Source organism: Formica exsecta, unplaced genomic scaffold (assembly GCF_003651465.1).
Source record: "Formica exsecta isolate Colony F162 unplaced genomic scaffold, ASM365146v1 scaffold21, whole genome shotgun sequence".
In the NCBI taxonomy this organism is placed as follows: Eukaryota; Metazoa; Arthropoda; class Insecta; order Hymenoptera; family Formicidae; genus Formica; species Formica exsecta.
In genome coordinates this window covers 2112789-2129377 of record NW_021849398.1, presented here as the reverse complement: position 1 = coordinate 2129377, position 16589 = coordinate 2112789, and the positions used below count along the sequence as shown (strand labels likewise).

Below are 16589 nucleotides of genomic sequence, written 5' to 3'. Positions count from 1 at the left end.
TACACTTTGTTTTACACCGAAATGTTCAACATGTCATCGATTAAATCAAAGTAATCTTTTGCCGCGCTTCGCTTTTATCGGTTTCCAATGAATTCGGGATTAAATTCATATCTGAGATTAAGCTACTTACCAATGCAATTAGCAGATGTGACGTAAATACGACGGACAAAAATATGCTTCCAGTTGTCACCAAATTGCTCTCTAACTACTAAGTACGGATAATGGAGAAGAGACTGATACACTCAGAAATCTAATTGTTGAAATAAAATGCGGCTCGTCGGACGTCCTTTTTAAAAAGGTGAAAAGACGAAGAGGAGGAGAGGGGGAAATATCAGACAAAATATATGCCTTCTACCAATAACAAGTTATGTATCCGTCCTGGGAGGACGGATCTTTGAGAAACGCGTAGAAGGGCGTGACAAAGATTTGGCCCTTTTCCTGCTATTGGCAGATACTGGACAATGAATCATGTCCATCACCAACCGTCCAGCCTAAATTCTTTTGTCTGTAAAGTATTTTTCTTTTTTTTGTGCTATTCTCTTTTTGTTCCATTCAGTATGGATGGTTGGTGACCAATAAAAAAAAAAAGAACTTAACTCTAATCTAACTTTTCGCCGAAGTCTTTTCATCCCGCAAGTACATTAACACCAAAAGAAGATCAAGAAGAATTTCATATTAATCATACTACACACTTTTATCTTATTAAATATAAAATAGATTTTTTTTAATTTTATTGTGTTAATATTTGCACCGACTTTAAAGTGATTTTAATCATCCGGTAGCCTTAGAATATTCCCAATGATAAGAATATGCGAATCAAAGACTATTGATAAGATAACGTGAATCTACTTCGCGCTTTAAATACGTCTTATATTTCACATAACATCGCAACATATAAAAAATATAATGTGAGATACATTTATGATGCACATATAAAATTCATCAATCGATCCTGCATTATCAATCTGTGTTATCCGCATTATCGATTTGATTGACTTTTCAGTCCTCGATCGTCCGAGTATACCGTAAAAAAAAAACAATAGTTATGTATAGGAAAGAGGTAATCGTAATCGATGTTATTTTTGTTTGTGTACAAGCGTGATATATGTAATCATTGACTCATCAAAGGCGAAAGGTATGTCGGTGGACTTTCAGCGAAATATCAAGCAGGTTACTCAGAAGCGGGATGAATCATAAACGAGATGCGACTTTTTCAAAGGAACAGGTTTGGTTCGACCCAGCAACCGGTTGATCCGAGATTTTTTAAGGGGGAGGGCCGTTTTTCGCGCTGACCGCTGAAAGTTTAGGAACGAATCGAGTACAACCATGTCGGGAGGAAGCGAATCCGATGACTCATCCGAAGAAACGCGAATTAACGAAGACGGCACTGGCGCGCTCTTACCGCACACTTGTCTGTGCATCACGTAATCCCATTATGAACACGCTAGATTAGACTTATCACACGATTGAGAACAAAACAAAACGAGCGACAGAGTCTTACTCCTCGATATTAGAAAAAGTTACATTTATATAATATAAATTTTATTTGATTGTCTATTATCTGCTCAGAGAAATGCCGTTTTTAAAAAATTTTTATTTTTATAAAATATTTATTTTATTTTTATTATTATTTTTATTTTATTTTTATCTTCTACATATTAATGTGCAAACAAAAACCTATTTATTAAAGTTTTAAAAGCAATTCTTTCTAAATTTTTTACGAAGAAAAATTCAAGCGTGTGACACGATTATTGAGAGAACTGTCAATGCCGCTGTCACTGATGACGGTTGAATACAAAGTTAGCGTTTTCTGCTGTTACTGATGCCGAACATCAAAAAAACTTGTATTCAAAGCTATTGCTTTGAACAAAATTTATAATTATTTTAGAAATTTCATATTTTCGAGTAATAAAATAATTGAGACACATTATTAATTTATTTATTTTAACTTAATAATAATTTCATAAAATCTTATTCAAGATGTTTAAATGTCAATTTTTTATGAACATGAGTCACAAGTATATCTCTAAAAAATTTTTTTATTGTCTATCCTAAATTTATATTTTAAGGTAAGTTTAAACCTAAAACTTCCTGCATATGAATTATTTCAAAACAACGTTATATATATATTTTTTTTTCTATTAGATTCCAATTAGATTTTAGAAATTTTTCTATATATGAAAATATAATAAAATATTTATCTGACCCTGAATTTTTGTACTAAATGTCAAAGTAAATGCATGCACCTTTTTTATTAAAATACTTTACTACCTGCAATTTGCTTTGTTCTTTTATTTCACCTGTCACCTCCCTTTTCGTTTCCTTTGTTGTTTTCAATTGAAAGCTAAAACGTCAACGTCCATTCATGGAAATTTCGTATGTGAGGTTTCTGACAAGAATTATTTTTCTCAGAAACTGCGGATCTACGGGACGGACGTTTTAACTTGCACGCGGTGTAATTAAGAGATGTTCGTCGACCGGAAGTCGCCCACCGCATAATTCGGTAATAAGGCGCTTCTAATCGCGGCCGGATCTGCCAACTTGCATTTTCGTGCGGCGCGCGATCTTGTTAATTTCGCACGAAACGACGAGACGCGGCCGATGTCGGTTTCGAGAGGAAATGCGCCAGGAAGACGATTTTTCATGCAGGATGCGGAGTTGCACAGAGCGGCCGATATTTTTGTCCGATAACGCGCGAACAACGGCCGGCTTCGGAGCGGATTATAAATGCTCCTCGATATATTTCACGCGCCGCAAGAGAGATGAGAAAGAAAGATCTGTCCGATCTCTTCCCAGAGACTGGAAAATAAAGAGAGGGCCAAAAGAGCGATGGTACGTGACATCGCGCTTAAACGCAAACTATAAAACGCTTTATCGCATATTATGGTCGATTAAAAATAATTCACGATAAAATTTTGTCTTAACGATATTTCGTGTTAAATCAGAAACAAAAATGCAAAAATGCATAGAATTTCGCGGTAATAAGGGCATTTTATTGTTGTATGTAGCATTGCAAAAATTGTTTTATGCAATAAGATATTCAACGAAGTAAATAAGAGACGACGTAAAAGATATTTTCTCCGTTGTCCTTTTTTTCCGGGTGTCTATTATTTCCATCCAGCAAGAACGAGCTTTGGTAGGGCACCTGCTGCACCTGCAAGATGCCGACAGGTCTACTACGACTAAACTACGGCGAACTACTACGACTCGGACGGTTTCCCTTGTCATCACATTATTACACGACCTGTTCATACACGTTCAGATTTCCTTTAAAGATGCACAAAAAATAGAGTTGCATGATTATAGAAGAAATGTGAAAGCGCTTTCGCGATTGCCATTTATCTTTAGATTCGAAGAGAATATATTCTGAATATATTCATTATTATTTTCTCTTTCTCTCTCTTTATCCACGCGAATAATCTTATAATTAAATTTGTTTATGACAAATTTATAACACGCAATATGTCAAAATTTTGTTCTGAAAATGTAAAATTGTTTGATCATATGTACAGAGAGATATTATATTATAATATATTATAATTTTATTACTCTATGTGAATTTATCTTATCTTAGACAGAGAATAATAATCTAAATCAATCTCGAAAGTAAACAGTTAGAGAGTTTGAGAGAAATACATTTGTCTATACTGACACTTGTTTTGAAATCCCAAGCTTTTTGAATATATTGTTAAAAGTCTCTGCTTTTTTTCCAGGAAGGTCTTGGTGTCCTAAAAAGAAACGATTTTGTCTTTCCAACAAAAACTGTTCGTTTAAAAGGAAAAATATAAGACTATGTAAAGCGTGCAGTATCGTGTAAAGCGTGCTTCACACGATGTTTTCTTACTAGCTTACTTAGCATGCTAGTTTACTAGCAACTAGTAAAAAAGCATCGTGTACTTTAAAATGTTATTAAAATAGCATGCTTTTTTCTCTCTTTAACTAGAATGTTAGTCAAGTTAAAATATTTCAATTTTACTAGCTGCTAACGCACTAGCATGTAGCTAGTCAAAAAGTATCATGTGAAACACGCTTAAAAGACAAAGTCTTAGAGTGCTCATCGAGACTGCGTAGTTTCAGGTTTGTTGGTTTTGAAGAACAGATCGAAGTGAATTTGTTGCTTGAACGAGTCTTTTTTGTTTTCTTTATCTCGCACTTATGTCAATGTCTAATCTAAAACTGACCAGTTTTCAAAGATATTTTGAAAAATAGCTTGTCACTGGCCATTTAAATACGTCCGCAGGCGATGCACTACTTCAGTAATACCATAATACCATAGCTTCTACCTCACAAAAGATTTGCAAGAATCTATTTCGAGGATTTCTTCGCGTGTACCGATGTCACATGTGGCACCGTCTTATCCTTATTCTTCCTTTCTCTGCTGCCTCTCTTCCTTTCCTTTTTTTGCCGCTTCTCTTCGCCGTCCGTTTTCGTTGGGATTTCTGAAAAGATTCGCGGCGCATCACGTAATAAACGAGAGAAGAGGGGGGGACGGCTAAAGACCTGAAAACTGGTCCCGCTCGTCGACAAGGTCCCTATCTTTATGGCATCTCCTTGTGAGAAGGACAAAAAAGACTCTCCCTTCTCGTTTCTTCTCGCGAGAAGTGCGTGGTTCTTGGAATCAGGTGAGGTTTTCTGAGACTTTTGAGACTCATACGGTGAATCCTGCGATATATCGATGAGATTCTACTGCGCATCGGAAAAATTTCGCTCGGTTGATCCAAATTCGCTGTCAAACGTAAGATGAAATAAATCGGCAGGTGACGTTTCCGCGTGGAAAAGTATTTTCGGGAAAGGTGATATTGGCAGTGATGCTAAATCTATTGTGTTTTACTTGCGAGACCTGAAAGAACGCCTTGAATAGGTGTGTGTGCTACCGTCTGTAGCCGGAGAAAAAATCATGAATAATAATATTCCAATAATGCAAAAGTGCCATTTCAGTAATGTGTACTAAATATTAAGATTATGTCAACAATATTATTTGTAGCATTGACGTTTTATTACGAAAACAATGTAGAAGCTCAACATAGCTTTTCCCTCCCTCTCTCTCTCTCTCTCTCTCTCTCTCTCTCTCAGTTTCTCTTCTCTGTCTTTTTTCTCTAAATTTTATTTATTTTTATTTTCATTTAATTGAATATAAGAAAATATAAAATTATAAAAAATATTGATATACGTTTTTGTAAAATTCATTATTCTTTATCCAATCAGTTCGCACGATACGCATCCAATGTTTTAAAATGCGGATAGTCGAATAATAAAAGAACAAAAGAATACAGAACGATCGTTTACTAGAACGAAATTACATTAGCATTAAACGCATTATTCAAGCCACGTAATTATAGGGTATAGCGAGCTGCAGATATATTCAGTATATCGGAATAACATCGATAGATCTGATGGAATGGAAACGATATGCTATAGAAACACGCTGGCACACACAACTGGTTTTTTTTTTATCGGCCATAAAATCCTTTTGGCCTATAAGAAAGTCTCAGGGAATTCAATATAAAGACAGAAGGAAGAGAATCGTTTAAAGCTCACCATGCAGGCGGATTAAAATCCTCATAAATGCTCGACTCCTCGAGTAGAGATAAATCGGTACGAGGAACTAGAAATTATGCCGTTAAATCGCGTCTCAACCTTCTAAACGACACGGTTCACGAAAAAAAAAAAAAAAAATTATGAAGGGCTTGGACAGCAACCTTGGATTGCGGTGCGGTGCTTGAGCAAAAGAGCGGCGAAACGCGTGCGTTTTCTGTGGATCGTCATGAAGATAGAATTAGGGCACAAGCTAGAATGGTGGTTAGCGTGGGAGAGAGAGGCCCTAATCACAGTAATTTTGTTATGGGAGCCACGAATGGGGATGCTCCGGTGCGCCTTCTACACGATGCATTTTAATAAACGCGAGAGAGCAATGCTTAGTCAGTGGAAGAAAGAGAAACTGATAGAAAGACCATGAGTGGGAGGGATGCGGTGCGGGGGAGCAAGCAGAGGGGAGACGGAGAGAGGAGCCCTATGGTGTTGCCGTATGGGAAATCGCCGGCGGCGATGGTCAACGCGCATATAATCGGTGGGCGTTACGCGAGATTATTACGGGAAGCCAAAAAGTAACGATGAATTATTCTAACAATAAGTTCGCGCTGTGCAACCGCAATATGCGGAAAGCTTCACGATCTCTTTTTCGCGACCGGACTAATAGAGACGGACAATAAGAGACGTTCCTTGACCTCGGAATGAACGGAGGACCAGATCAGGTATACAAACTCGCTTTCGCGATTCTAAGGAATCATCTACCGGTTCTCTGCTCGGCCCGAGGGTCTCGAAGGAGCCCTTTCGGAAATTATGGGTTAGTGAGACTACGCTGATCCTCGCTTTTACCCCACTCTTTCTCTTTCTCAATCTTTCTTATCCATTGGCTCTTATCCATCTCTCAACGACGCGATCCGGTATAGCTTCACCTTATGACATCTAGCCTGCGTGTATCTACCTGCCGTTCGACTTCTTTCCTTCGATGTCTTTTTAAAAGTTTGAAAAATTTTTATGAATCTTTTGATTGATCAGTTTGAGAAGATTAATTCTTTTAAATCTTAATCTAAATTAAATCTCTAAAATCTAAATCTAGAGTTATCTTATTTCTCCGATAGTATTAGTGATCCGATATAGCACCATCTGATAATGTTTAACTTTCGTATGTCTATTTGTCGTTCAACTTTTTACATTTAACTTGTTTTTTCGATGTATTTTTTCAAAAATTCAAAACTTTTCACAAATTTTTTAGTGAATTATTTTCTGGAGATAATAAGAGATTAAAATAAGTTTAATAATAATCATATTTTTCGTCGAAATACGATTTTTATTTAGTATACAAGTAAAATTATGGTCATTTATATTATAAAGCAGGAAAAAGATCCGATCTAAACAAAAAGATCCGAAAATCGTGCAGCAAAAAGTTGGACGCATTCATCATTTTTTACGATTGCAGTGACAGTTCACGGAAGTTATTCACCGAATCCGTAAGAAGGAAGTCGTTCTGAATCGCAAAATTATGGATGAGTGATGTCATGTCAATCGTCCCTTTCTTCCTTTTCACTCCGCCTCATTATCTCTTCATGCTTGCGCATTCTCGCAACGAGTCAATGACACGACGATTTACGAATTTATACTCTCGAACTCTTTTTAACATCATTTACGTTACCGTATTTCTCGTCACGAAGATGGGCGTAACTTAATGCTCGCTACCCAAAAAAAGTATCGTTGTCTGCAGATATAATGATATTTATTGCAAGTTTCGAGAGTCTTATGTGAAGATACAAAAGAAAATTTTTACGATTGAATATATATTTTAATTGTCGTATCCAAACGTAAATTAAAACAGATTCCGCTTCGATGAATTCAAGTTCCCCGAAACACGTTTAAACATATTTCGACTCTTTTGCCGCACGAGCTTTACCGCCGACTCGGAAAAACATATTTTTGGCCGAAGGGAAATAAAGAAGAGTCTGTAGAGTCCTTTCGTTAATCCAAACCGGGACTCGGCTGGGCAAAATCCTCTTTAGATGAAAGTATTAGTCGAGAGGAAACAAGCGGGCTCGCCAATTTTTATTTTTTTCTCTCTCTCTCTCTCTCTCTCTCTCTCGGATACGATGATGAATAATTAGAGAAGTGCTCGGATTTTTTTCCGCCCCTCGTGGGATTCGCAAATACGTACACGCGGCCTTGCATCGTTCGTCTGCAGGGTTATGTGCACTCGTTATCTCGCTGTTTCAGTGACCCGTTCGACCGAAAAAAACGCGCTCGCCGCGAGGAAAATTCGAGTTTCCGGTTGCGGGACACTGACGAATGAAAATCTTATCATGAGCAAACAAAGTTCTCGGGATAGATCTTACCGCTCTGTCAGGATAAAGTAGAGTTGCGATGGGGAGAATTGTATCAAAGTAATATTTACGAGTTTGTCGAGTTAAACCGGATGTCTCCTAAAAAAAAAAAAAAAAAAACGGAACAGTTCGTAGATGATTTAAAAAAAAAATGTGCTTTTTAAATCTCACGCGTGAAATATTATGAGCTTCAATTATATCAGTGTAAATCATGTTGTCGCCTACAGTGTATAAATCTCGCGTTTGGATTTATCACATTTCTTATCTAAAAATACCGCGTGACTCATCGACTCTCGAATTTCAATCGTAATGTCATTTCCCGATTTGACACAATTTCGTCACCTGATAAATATCGGATCGTTCTTTATTTCTATTTCAAGAAATTTGCTCTCATTCTAAATACATTTCTAATATATAGATATTTTATCGGATGTACAAAATCAATACGGTAAAAATTCCGTGTTTATAGATAAAGCTAAGCCGATCGCGCGATGCAGCTATCCGATTATCTTATCATGCCGCGAGCTATGCATTCTCATGGACGCACGCGGCAGCTATGATTACTGAACGCGAATCATTGGTGAAATTGTGTCACCTGCTTCTGGTTCAAACCGCCTGAGTTATGCGTCACGTTTAGGAACCATCGTCCGCTCGTAGAGGGCATTGCTTGATTGTGCAATTCTCCCCTCTCCCTCTCTTCGTTTTCCCTCCTTACGTCTCTTTACTCTCGAGGCTCGAGAGTGTGCCTTCGCTAAACGAATCAGCGGCTACTGGTCTTCAAGAGAGAATATGGTAAGAAATGGTTAGAAGTGGGAAAGAAAGAGCGAGAAGTTTGATGAACGAGGAAAGAGGAGAATCAGATGATATAAGACAGAGAAAGAAAGGAAAACTTTCCCATTTATAATCTGTCATAGTACGCATATTATTTATGTAGAAAACAACTGTCTATATTATATCTATAATTCTCTTGATTAATTTTTATCCCAATAATATCGTAATTTTAAAATCTTTATTATCTGATATCTAATAAAAAAGTCAATTATTTCTTGTCGTTTATAGCAAATAATTGACAAATATAAGCAAGAAATGACAAAGTTTTAAAAATAATATTAAGAGATAGAGATTATTTATTATTATATTAAGATAAAGAAAAAGAGAAAGCAGACAGAAAAAATAGATAAGCCGATCAATTAGCTGTCAATCTTCAAATCACATATACACACACACACACACACATGCATTTTATGCTTGTCATACACGATACTATTATCTTATGTTCTCGTTGCTCAGATCGTGGTAGCGGATCGACCTCACGGAATGGTACTTTCGGTTAGTTTACTACTTACTCCGGTGCAGTCTAACTAACGCACAAAAAATTATTCTCGACATTCGCGCGAGCGCACCGCCTTCGGCTTTCCGCGGTCTCCCTATCTTTCTCTGCGAAGCGCACTGATGGACACGATTAACCAATTAGCAGCGGTGTTCCACTTGCACATGTATCATTGCCCCGCAGCTACGCCGCTCAAGTGGCTGGCACGGTCGAACGCATTGTTGGCGAAGTACGAACAAAAACGTTCTGTTATTGCAATCTGAAAAACGATTCTTGCTCCGCCGCGCCGAGATGTTTTCCGGATGTTTTACGGTTGTTTTTCACTCATGAATTAACAATGAGGCTAATCAACGCTCGAATAAATTTTTCTGGTATTTCTTCAGCATTGCTCGCATTGATGTCTTAATGTTGAAGTCGAACAGTAATAAAAAATTTTTGTTTTTATATCGTTTCAATATCCGTGAGTACATTCTAGCATGTTTTTTACAAAGAAAAACGTTTTCGTTCCAAAATATAAGTGTTAAAAATGATAGTTTTGTTTAGCAAAAAAAGAAAAGACAATTTCTCGTTAAAAAATAATTGATTTCTGATTAATCATTTCATAGTATATATTATATTGCCTATAGTTTCTTCATTAATGTTCTTTGTGATACTCCCTTCGTATGAATATCTAAATGTTGCGCGTCCGTTTCGACGGTGGCGATATTATTCTCGATCTCCGAGATTATAAAAATTAATTTCCGCCCCCGGTCGCCCGGGTTAACGTATTCGTATGCACCGGCGACGTCGGCGGCCGACAAATGTCGAAGTTCGTCGACCCAAAATACTTTGCATTCCACGAAGATCGACCCACCAAGTGCGACGTATTCCTAGATGCTCACACTTTCGCGTCAGGAACTCAGTGGCTCGTTCTCCTGCAAAGTCGTTTGCACCGGTCCGCGCGCGCGATGACTCACGCAATCGGTAGTGAATTCACGCCGTACGTTGACCTAGACATCGGTCTAGTCGTCTGTTCTACACGTGCGCGGATCAGGTGGTGAACACGATGCGACGGGAGAGCGAAGAAAAGAAATTGAAAAAAATAGAAGCCCATGGTTCCGGATGACTTGATGACTAAGAACGCGCTCGTACACGTGGGGCGCGTTGCATCAACGTCAAGGGGGTAACTTCGCGATAGGGGTCTCCTAGTCATTGCCACCGCCATGATATCGTCGTCATCATCATGAGCATCATTATGTCCGGGGCCCCGATGAGTCATCCGACCGTTGGGCCCCTACCTGGAGATGCCAACGGTGCGGTTTGCAGGGGCGCCTTCTCGCGCGTAAGGCCCCCACGCGCTAGCCAACAGACTAGCTAACCTTGTTAGATCCCCTATACACCTTGCACGATGCTGCTAATTATTCCGCGTACAACAGCCGGTGTGTCCCTGACGGATGCCGCGGTACGGGAAGTCGGCCTGATGCTTGCGCGGTTTGCAAATAATATAGTCGACGATGCATAGTAGCGAATCTTTTTACCTTTTTAGATAGCTATTCCTGTCGCGATAGTAACATTGCAAAAGTTTTGTTTTACTTAGCATTATCATGTTTATTGAAATTATTTTTATTTATTATATATATATATATATATATTGCCATTTTCTTCGATTTAATCTTACGCTCCGTATGAGCACACACTCCGGAATGTGATCAATTTCAAGGACGCACTGAAACCTGTTCAATTTTATCGGCCTGTTTCGTCGTGAATTCCGGTAGCGTGATTTCGAACTTCGATTTTGCAGCTGCGGCTAGCCTTATCTCGGCAGCGGTGTGTTCTTTTTGTACGGTCAGATTCTGGTAGCGGGCGGTGCGACGTAACTGTAGGTAAAATAATGAGATAAGATTTTATCAAGTGGCAGCAGAAAGTGCCTGTGGTCACGATGATAGAGTAACGGCCTAGTTATTCTTAATACAGTGTATGTATCGTAATGTATGTTCCTTAGATTACTCGGCGCATGTCAACCGGCGCGAGTTATGAGTCATTGCTCTTACCGCTGCATTTTCCAATAATGAATCGTATTCACGGTCCTCTACGTCTTAAATAATAAATAAATAATTACATTGCAATGATGACACACCAATTTTTTTGTTTTTTTACATAAGTATAATATTGTAGCATAAATACACATGAAAGAGAAGACCAGAAATATAAATACCACATAAAAGTATATAAATAATATTTCCATCTGTGATTTTAGATTCGGAATCTGCAATTATCTCTTTGATATGAAAAGTTTAGACAGAAATCATATTAATTAATAATATTTTAATATTTAAAAGCAAAATCTGTGGCAATAATTACATATTTAAAAACAAATAGTTGATTATTTGATATTTGTTAATACAATAGTTTATTCACATGCTTTTATGTAATCTCATAGAGCGGAATGCTATTTCAATCTGCGTAATATATATTGCTTACGCCATAATGGTTTGTAAAGTGATCTCGTATCGCGAAAAGGTGCAAATTCACTGTCGAGCTCTCGAAACGCGAAAGCATAGTGTAAGACGGCTATCCGAGACGTCGGTCGGGGAGAAAAATCGGGAAAAAGAGGCCGAAGTCATTCAACAATGTCACTCCACCAGCCGGGAAATAAATGAAATGCATTTCCATAGAGTGCATACTTCGATACTTGTGGACTATTAATATCAGTATGACAGTTTGACTAATGATCCCCAATATCCAAGCACAGCTTTGACATTACGAGATTAAAATCCGACGGATAAAAAAGAGATGGAATCGGAGGATAAAGAGGAATAGTGGAAGAAAACTTTAGTCACACGACGACTTAATACGATTATATTCGTTTGGCACGTCATTTGTATCCGTTAAAAGCGCGTCTGCAAAGAAGAAGATAATCAAATCCGGAATTAAGCTCATTATACATCATCCCCTGAAAGCGTTGTGCGTTATACGCATTATCATTTTCATAGGATTTGCATATATAAACAATGTATGGCTACTTAAAAAGAAAAGTATATATTCGAAAACGAATTTGTGTATTACAAAAGCATAAACGGATCGTGTGACGCATGGAATCGATCGCTTTTATTAGTTTTGTCCCATCAGAAGGAAAAATGACGGACGAGAAACGGGCTCGATTACCCCTCTCGTCAGAGTCGATCAGCGTGGCAATAAGGGGTAGTTTACCCGGACCATCGAATTTGCGAGGGTGTTAGAGCGGCGCGAGGGGTGGACCGGGGGTGGTATAACAATCTCGCAGAGTGTTTCTGGATATCAGCCTTAATGCGGGGTGTCTGGTCAACCAGATGCCCTGATAGGCCGATACAAATTTTTTATTCATGACTACCGCCCTGATGGGATTTTCATCGCTGGCTCACCTGTCTGGCCACCGATCAGTGTCCGATGTGATTATCCGGGCCATGCGTATACCGCTTTCCATCGCGGGCCGTCGTGTTTTTCCCGTTTCATCGACGTTGACGATCCAATCGCTAGCATTTTCGGAATTTTTTATTTCGCGAAGCCTATTCGCGCGTATCCAGGCGTATTGTGACGCTGATCGATAAATAATCGCAATTTTTTTTACCGAGCAAACGTTTTACTTCTAGCTATTTACATGACACACGAAGCAATGAAGTTTAATTTTTGCATGTTTTATCCGTCAATTAGACGCAAATGCTTGTTGCTCGGGCACGCATCGAGGAAACTACGCACCGTGTCTCTGCGCCGTGTTTTCTCATGCGAGAAACTGCAACAGCCGAATTGCAAGCTTATTCCGCGAGCGAACCCCGCCTCTCCTGCAAACCGTGCGTGCACAAAAATTAAATTGCGTCTTTCAATGAGAAAGGGCGCTTTTTTCCTGCCGCGAGGAACCGAATCAAATAACTGCCGAGTGGCAAAAATGAATGAAAAGGAAGAGAATGAGAGAAAGAGAGAGAGAGAGAGAGAGAGAGAGAGAAGGAGGGGGAGAGAGAGCGAGAGAGAAAGAGTGGGGGAGAAAGGACGAAAGAGAATCTGCCGAAATTATCGTTCATCAACGGATCGCTCATAGAAGTCTCGTGGGAATTCGCGCTCATCCGCTCTTTGTTGCATAGCAATTAAAATTAGTGTTGTTAATTACGCGCCGCCGCTGCGGCGCCTGCAACGCTTGTTAGCGCGCGAGGGCGCGGCGAAAACTGCCAAAATTAAACGCAGAACAAAACGTAATGCGCCGCGTCTAATGGCGCGGGTGCGTATGCGAAGCTCGCCGTTTTTTCACGCAACGAGTACGGCCTGATTTAGATATAACGACGCGAGAGCGCCGGGAAATATTTTCGGAACAAAGAGAGAAAGAGAGAGAAACAGAGAGACAGAGATAGAGACAGAGAGAGAGAGAGAGAGAGGGAGGGGGGGGGAGAGAGAGAAGACAATGTACGAGCAAATATTTAATCAACGTTTACATCTTTTTTCTTGTTTTAAAAAATTTTTATCGCAATCAAAGAGCAAATTGACAAAAAGATATATACATATATGCAGCATAATATAATTTCAACAATACTATTGTACGAATATTAAGTTCAATATGACAACTGAAATTTATGAGATAAAAAATCAATCTCTAATTAAATCACATCATTAAATTTCGTGATACTAAATAGTTCTCTAATGAGATTTATGTGACAGTTAAACATTGCGATTCCAAATACATATTCCAGCTCGTCAATTTAGCCAAATCAAACGAGATACTTTCTTTGATTATGTAATTCTCGGTTTCTGTTTATTTTACAGTGACAGAGTTTGATTCCATAATTTATAGGATCGGTGTAAAGTATTTTCAGATAGGGAATTCTCAGCGGGTTATGTCCCCCGTTATTTACGAGCGTACGCGTCCGTCATTATTTATGTGGTCATAAATAAATTGAGAAACCTCCAATCGCGTTCATCTATCAACGGCTAACCTTTCACCACTTCTTGGCACCCACTGGGCTATCCAAGCCCAAGTGACATTAATCCGGCAGCCGCCTCCATGGCTTTTCCTCGCGCGGTACGACAATGTCGAGTCCCTATACGTAGCGCAGATCGCCAGTCACGAAGACCACGTGATGAGGATCCAGCATGAAGAAGACAACGCGTTTAGGAGCGGCGTGGCGCCGCTCGGATACTTAAACTTAATGCCTATGGACAGTGATCTGTTACTCGATTCTCATTCTAGATGTACTATTTTACAACTCGCGATCAATGCTACTGAAGGGGAAAACCAAGAATAAAAGGCTCTATACACGAGTTAATAATATCAAAAAAAGTTTATCTCATAGTTTACCTCATAGTTTGTAGCAAACGCAATACTATGTTTATAAGACGACACACAGTATAAAAACGTCATTGAATATAAAAAGATATATTACGACCTGTTTTGTATTCCTATTATGAAGTAGCTAGACAAGAAAGAAAACAAAAAGTGAATATACGATGGAATAATTAGATGCACAAAAGAGAGAAGCAGAGTTAAAAATGTATCGATAAAAAGGAATCTATCTGTTGCGATATAAATTAACAGACCTTTCACCATTAATTTGATCCCGCATATACGCAAATTGAATATTCATCTGAATGCATTATCTCCACGATACGTTTATTATGGCAGATTCGCATAATTATATCTTCTATTTAATTATATCTTCCATCTGCATCTAACAAATTTTATATGCGTGGCTTATTTACGATAGAAAAGTCAGAATAACCTCTTGACGTTTATCACCTCCGCGTATAATCGTGACGTATATGTCGATTTTATTTATTTTACTAGATCTAAAATTTATATGAGAGTGTAAACTTAGAAGATATTAATTTGCTGCTGTTAAAGAGCAGTTCATGATATTTATATAAAACAACGTTCCTTTAAGGGCATTCTACAATGGCAGTAACAAGGCTGTAGGAGTAGGAGAGTATACTGTTTGTAGTGATGTAAAGACGGAGAGTAACGAAATGGGCAATTCCCATTTGCTCTTAAAACCAACTCTTAAAATCTTACTGCCATCCTACTGCCATTGTAGAATGCCCTTTACTCTTTATCATTTAGATAATATCACGAAAAATTAAATTAGTCTCCCGTAGTGTTCACACAAGAATGAAACAAAAAAATACGTAAAACACATGAGTGGCCAATCCGAATCTTGTTCGTATTTAATATATATGTGGTCGAAATCATTTTTCTTCTGTCCGATACTCATTCGTAAAGGTCGTATTGCGAGCGACTAATCCGTACAATCCTGCGGAAAAGCGTACATTCTCTCCTCCCACTGATGTATTTGTTAAACAGTTGCGTAAGTACTTACAAACAGCATCGTGATTGCGGTCACGTGGCGGCTCGCATCGCTCAAACGGAAAGTAAAACAGCGAGCGTACACGCCCCGGAGGGTGGTTTCTCTGAATGGCTGTTGATTGTAATCATCGGGTGTAAGTAATGCCCGCACGACGCCATTATACAACGGCGTAAATTCGGCTCTGGAGTCGCTCCAAAGTACAGTCGCGTCGGGTGCGTACACGTGCGTGCGTGCGTGCATGCGTACGTACATCGTGTCGGTGAATCCCGAAAGCCCGGCTCGCCGAGTCGCGTAGGAAAACACGGCGAAAATCTCTCTTTAAAACAAACGTTCGCGTTTCCACCCGCTCGCCCGTCTGGAAAATCGTTACACGAACAGTTTATTTAAACGACTGCACGTCCGTTTGTAAGAAATTAATGGCGGTGAATTCATGGAAAGAAATTGCCGCTAGACACCGCTAGAATTTTACGCGCGAAAAATCGCGGACATTCGGAGAGATATGTAGATGTGGGATTTTCATTTGTATTTTTCGAATGTTAAGTCTTTCATAATATTCGTCTTCCTTGCAAATGTGATTGTACGTAATACTTTATAAAGTGATTTTCTTTATTTATTTATTAGTAACGTTACTGGAGCATATTACACTTCGCATTATATATAGCAATCGCACTTTGTCCCGAGCGAAACTCACGACGTATATTACGTAAGGTGTGCGCGTGTGCGGCGCGAGACCGACTTCCTGGCAATAAAATTTCGTCGTTACGATCTTGCCACTTGCCGTACGCGCTGCAATCAATCCTAATAAAACGTTCGTTTTCGTTACGCCAAGCGCGTATCGCCATTCGTCGCTTTTCTCTCTCTCTCTCTCTCTCTCTCTCTCTCTCTGTCAGCGTACGCGTCCGTCATTATTTATGTGGTCATAAATAAATTGAGAAACCTCCAATCGCGTTCATCTATCAACGGCTAACCTTTCACCACTTCTTGGCACCCACTGGGCTATCCAAGCCCAAGTGACATTAATCCGGCAGCCGCCTCCATGGCTTTTCCTCGCGCGGTACGACAATGTCGAGTCCCTATACGTAGCGC

The 16589-nt window shown here is 39.0% G+C and overlaps 1 protein-coding gene across 1 annotated transcript in view; it reads right to left on the bottom strand.

The window, feature by feature from the left end:
- Positions 1-16589, bottom strand: part of LOC115234841 — a 72204-nt gene that overhangs the window by 42193 nt on the left and 13422 nt on the right. The gene's annotated exons all lie outside the window — the stretch shown is intronic.